The following is a 6,143-nucleotide window of genomic DNA, read 5'->3' as shown; positions in this document are numbered from 1 at the left end:
ACCCATTTAGTGTACTGTGCAGTGGTATTTAGTAATTTAGTAAACATGCCAGATTATGTAAACATCACCACTATCTAATTCCAGAACGTTTTTGTCCCCCTACAAGGAAACCTTGCATCTATGGGCAGTCACTGCCCATTTCTATCGCCCCACAAAGTCTCATTTTCTCCATCCAGTCACCCACTCCCACCGCCAGACCAGGCATCCACTCATCTGATTTTGGTTACTAAGACTAGATTACTCTTGCCTTTTCTAGAATAACATAATACTACCTTTTATGTCTGGCTTCTGTGCTCAGTGCGATGTTTTTGAGATTCAATACTGTTATATGTAAATACAAAAAATCTAAAGTAGGAGATTTTGAAAAAGAAGAACAAAGTTGAGGAAATGCACTACCTCTTTCAAGATTTACTATAAAGTTGTATTACTCACGACTGTGGTGCTAGTGTTAGAACAGACATGAAGCCCTGGGTGGCATGGCTCAGTGGGTTGGGTGTTGTTGCACAGATTGAAAAGTCACCTGTTCAGTTACTGGTCAGGGCACATGCCTGAGCTGCAGGCCATGTCCCAGGTGGGAGGCATGCAAGAGGCAATCAATTCATGTTTCTCTCTCATGTCAATATTTCTCTACCTCTTTTTCTCCTTCCCCCTCTCTTCTCTCTGAAAATAAATAGAATCTTTAAAGTATTCTTAAAAAAACACATAGAGATCAACAGAACAGCACAAAGAGCCCCAAAACAGACCTACACATAAAAGATCATTTGATTTTTGACAAAGACATACCAAAGTAATTCAATAGTGAAATAACTGCATCTTCAACAAATGATAATGGAACAATTGTATCTCCAGTTGCAAAAACATAAACGTTGACCTCCTTCATGAAGATTAAAACCTTTTTCTTTTAAAAAGAAACTGTTAACCCTGGCTGGCGTAGCTCAGTGGATAGAGCGCAGGCCTGCGAATCAAAGGATTGAGGTTCAATTCCCAGTCAGGGCGCATGCCTGGGTTGCAGGCTGCTTCCCTGCGGGCCAGTTTCCAGCAGGGGATGCACGAAAGGCAACCATACGTTGATGTTTCTCTCCCTCTCTCCTTCCCTTCCCCTCTAAAGATAAATAAATAAATAAAATCTTAAAAAAAAAGATACTGTTAAGAAAATCAAATTCAAGCCACGGTTTTAATAAAATATTTGCAAAACATAATCCAGATAAAGGACTTCTATCCAGAAAACAGAATGTTACAATTAATAAAAGGTCACCAAAATGGGCAAAAGATTTGAACAAACACTTCACCAGAGAACTTATATGAACAACAGATAAGTGTATGAAAAAATGCTCAACATCCGAAATCATTAGTCATTAAGGAAATGCAAGTTAAAACCATGATGATATAATACACCACTGTATACCTATGAGAAGAGCTCCAATTTAAAGACTTACAGTACTAAATGTTGGCAAGGGTGTGGCACAACTGGGAACCTCACAGAATCCCAGTGCTGGTAGAAGTATAAAGTAGCACACCCACCTTGACTGGCGTGGCTCAGTTGGTTGGTGTCATCCCTCAAAGAAAGAGGTTGCTGGTTCAACTACCAGTTAGGACTCACGCGTGGGTTGTGGGCTAGGTCCCAAGTCAACAACTGATTGGTGTTTCTCTCAAATGTTAGTGTTTCTCTCCCCCCTTCCTCTCTCTCTACAAATAAATAAATACATTTTTTTTAAAAATTGGAGAAATAATATAGCACACCCATTTTTGTCAAAGAGCTTGACAATGTCTTAACAGGAGGCATATGGAGGTCCCTTTGGCAGCACATACCATGACTAAAATTGGAACGAGGCAGGAATTAGCAAGGCCCCTGTGCAAGGATGACACACAGATTTCTGAAGCATTCTGTTTTTTCAAAATAAGGTTGAGTATACCCTGACCATTTAACCTAGCAACTTCACTAAGTCTTTGTCCAACAAAAATGAAAACAGGTGTTCCCAACAACATTTGTACATAAATGGTTATAGTAGCTTCAAGATAATAAAAATCTGGAAAGAATGTCAAATGTTCATCAACAAACGAATGGATAAACAAATTTAATATATCTAGTCCATAGACTACTACTGAGTGGTAAACACAAATGAACAGTTGAAACATGCTGTAACTGTGATGAATCTCAAACCATCATGCTGAGCAAAGAAGCCAGATATAAAAGGCAGTGTTATGTTTATATGAAATTCTAGAAAAGGCGAAAGTAATCTAGATTTAGTAACCGATATCAGATGAGTGGATGCGGGTGGGTAGGTCTGAGGGTGGGAGTGGGTGACTGGATGGAGAAAATGAGATTTTATGGGGTGCTAGAAATGTGCAGTATCTTGATTCATTATACAAGTGTACTCATTTGTCAAAATTCATGAACATGTACATTTAAAATAGATGCTTTTTATCGTATGTGACCTATACCTTAAGAAAGTTAATTTTTAAAGGAGTTGTATAAAAGGCAATCATTTTGGAGAATGTGTTTGAAGTTGTTCCCCCGCTCCCCCCAACCCCTGCACCCTCCTCAACCGCTTGGCTCTCTCTTTCTCCCTGGATTTCTCCTCCCCCACATCCCAGCTTCTGCTCTTGAGTCACAGCCTTCTTTCATTTGCCGGCTCTTCAAATATTTGGAGAGGTCTTCATCAATGGTTTCCTTCACCCACCCATCCCCACCAAAGTCTCCTCTCCTCCTGGTTAAACATTGCCAGTTCTTCAGCCATTCACATTTGATGTAGTGTCTACCGTTGATAAAACTGGGGCTGGAAAAACTGTGTGGCTTCGGCAGGGAGGCAATATCTGGAAGGTCACGAATTCCTCAAACATAGGGAGGGTATTCAAAGGGCTGTGCAACCAAAACAAAGCAAACAAAAAAATGTAAGTGTTTACAGTGGAGAGGTGTACAGGGGTACAAATCATGGAAGGCCACGTAAGGCATGGTTCTAGATTTTGTCGCTTCCTAGTCAGTCCTGTTTTAGGAGGAAAGAGATAGGCTCTGCCCCAGGGCACTCTCCCTGCACTGGGCCCAGAACATTTGTTTCAGTTAGTTTGCTCTGTTGCACACTTCAGGCTTCCACCATCTCACTAGCTCTGTCATCCATGACACAATTCCTATTTTCAAATTTCCTGCACTCTGTGATGCACAGTGGCTTCAAAAGAGCTTTTACATCTTATCTTCTCCAGACTCCTCTTTTACCCCATCATCCTAGATGTTATTTAATTTGAACACCTTATTTATCTTCTCTGTTTTCTTACCTGTAAAATGAATATAGCAATTGTAATAGTTTCAAAGTGTTGCTGGGAGGATTAAATGTATTAATATATGTGACATGCTTTGAATTTTTCCTGGCAAGTAGTAAACACTCTTTAAGTATTTTCTGTTATTTACCCAAGGATAAAGGGAAACATCTTACAAGCTTCCAGACAGAGTGAATAAGTTTTTTGTACAGAAGAGATGGGACTAAGGAAACAGGCTGGCAGTGAGATTCTACTCTGCAACGTCAGAAGGTAGAAAGCAACGGAATGCATTTTCAAATTTCAAATTCTACGACCGGTTGCTATATATTTCACTTGTCAGAAGAAAAAATATAACATGTATATGAAGTACATTCACGACCGGTTGCTATATATTTCACTTGTCAGAAGAAAAAATATAACATGTATATGAAGTACATTCTCTGGAACATAGTAAGCAGTCTGTGAGGATTTTCTGTTATTATTATTACAAAGGGACATGATCTGAGACTTCTAATCTGCCATCCTGGATTGTACCTATCTTCTACTTGCATTCCGCACACACCATTTATACGCTTCTCCTGGCACATTCTCCTCTTTGTTCTTGCCCACTTACACTTCAATTATTCCAGCCCCAGGAAGCCAGGAAGGGTCTCACATTCCATCTAAATTATTGAAGTATCTCTCCCATTTTGCCAGGTCTGTGTTAGATATCCACAGATTTCTATTAGGAGAACAGAAAAAAAAAGAGTATATTTGACCTACTCCAAATGTAAGAATCTGGAAAATATCAAAATCAGAAAAGATTTTGCCTGTTTCATGAGGATATCTCCTGGCTTTCACTTAATTTTTACACTCTTAACTGCATCAAAAAGGATCTCAGACAACTAGAAAGTTTGTGATTTTGTGATTTGAATTATTTTTTTCCAGTAGTTCCCCATTCATTGATTTGGTTGGCATTATTTCTTTAAAAACCAAATTATTTCATTATTGCTAAATTTGATATTGTTTATAAAAGCAACAATTTAAATTTTTTTAATTTAGGCTTTTTTTTTGAAGAGACAAGGATTTTAAAAATCTAAAGCAGATTTGTTAAGAATTTTATATCTGAATTTTTAATCTAATAATTTAGGGGAAAAGATATTTATGTTTTTGATTCATTTATGTTTGAATCATCAAATTGTATTTTTCTAAAAGCTATTTGCTCTTCTACTAGCATTTGAATCTTTTAAATCTTTTCCATGTCCCCTTTTCCCCTCATTCAAGACTTCTTGTCCTTTTTGTTGGTTTTATCAATTAATTCTCTGCCTTCTACTTAACCCATATTTATCCAACGGGGCAATCTCTGGGACAGGCCCACTCCCACTTCAGGGTCCTTGCACTAATTTCTTTCTCTGCCTGGAATACTCCTTCTTCAATATCTTCATGGTTAACTTCTTTGTTTCCTTTGTCTAGAAGTCATCTTTTCCATGAAGTCTACCCTGACTGCTCCTTTAAAATTAAAAAAATGAAATTTAATCTGTGGCAACACCCACAAGTAATTGTGTAAATTAGCACAAAAATGACTTAGCCAAGTAAAACTTAAAAGAGAAATGTTAGAGGAACCTTCAAATTCTTCTAGTCCTAATTTTGTATTTTACCGACAAATCTAGAGACGGGATGAATGGCTTTCCTCAGATCATGCAGCCAGTTAAATTCAGGGACAGTTTAACTGATAGACAGCTCACACCTCACTGTCCCCCAAATCCTGCTTCTCTCACAGCCACCCCTGGTTTGGTGGATGGCAATGCCAATCTTCCAGTTGCTCAGGCCCAAAACCTTGGAATCATTGTTATATCTTCCTTTCTTTTATGTCTCCATATCTAATCTGTCAACAACTCCTGTTTGCTCTACTTTTGACATTGATACAAAATCCTAACACTTTCTATCCCCTGTACATCTGCCACTGCCCCAGCTGCCATCAACTCACTCCTAGATTAATTACTGCAATAGCCTCTGAATGCCTCCCCTGCTTCTGCTCTTGTCCCTAATGGTCAATTTTCAACCAGTAGCCAGAGTGACCCCTTTAAACTTAAAGCAATGCATTTTATTTTTGCGCTCTGTTCCAAATTCTATAATAGCTTTCCATTTTACTCAGGTAGTGCCCACAGAACTCCACCACTTGGTCTTCATTTCCCCCAATCTTATTTTCTATTTCTTTAACCTTGTTTGCTGCTGCAAATATAGTGATCTCCTTACTATCCTTTGAACAAGCTGGCCATGTTCCCACCTTACGGTCTTTCAGTAGCTCTCTCCTCTGCCTGCACTGTTCTTCCTCTTGATATCCTAATGTTTAACTTTACCTTCTTTGCTCAAAAAGAGGTCTCAGCCCCAGCTGGGTATCTCAATTGGTTAAAGCATCATCCCGATATGCCAAGGTTGTAGGTTTGATCGCCTGTCAGGGCACATGCAAGAAGCAACCAATGAGTGCATAATAAGTGCAACAACAAATCAGTGTTTCTCTCTCTCTTTTTCTCTCTCTCCCTCCTTCTCAAAATCAATAATAAAAAAAAATCTTCTCAGTGAGTCTATATCAACCTTGTTGAAAATTGCAAACTGTCCTTTTATACCCCAGTAACGCCTGATCTTTTTCACCCTATTCTATATTTCTTTTTCTTCTGGAATGCATCACTTTCTATATAGTTATCATTTACTTATTCATTATGTTTATCATTGATTATCTGTCTCCTCCCGATTATAAAGTAAACTTCACAAGGACAAGGATCTTGTCTGTTTTATCAGTGTATCCCCAGCATCTAGAATAGCGCCTGGCACAAAGCAAGCATTCAATAAATATTTATTGCAAGACAGAAAGAGAGAGAGAGTAAGAACACATGCACGGGTCTCCTGTTCCC

The 6,143-nt window shown here is 38.6% G+C and overlaps 1 pseudogene; it reads left to right on the top strand.

The window, feature by feature from the left end:
• The first annotated feature begins 1,794 nt into the window (after positions 1-1,794).
• On the top strand, positions 1,795-1,894 carry LOC119043473 (uncharacterized; annotated as a pseudogene).
• Positions 1,895-6,143: the final 4,249 nt, after the last annotated feature.

The sequence above is a fragment of the Artibeus jamaicensis genome, unplaced genomic scaffold (assembly GCF_021234435.1).
Source record: "Artibeus jamaicensis isolate MK-2021 breed Jamaican fruit bat unplaced genomic scaffold, CSHL_Jam_final scaffold_474, whole genome shotgun sequence".
In the NCBI taxonomy this organism is placed as follows: domain Eukaryota; kingdom Metazoa; phylum Chordata; class Mammalia; order Chiroptera; family Phyllostomidae; genus Artibeus; species Artibeus jamaicensis.
Note: the sequence above shows the minus strand (reverse complement) of the source record. Positions and strands in the feature narration are given on the sequence as shown.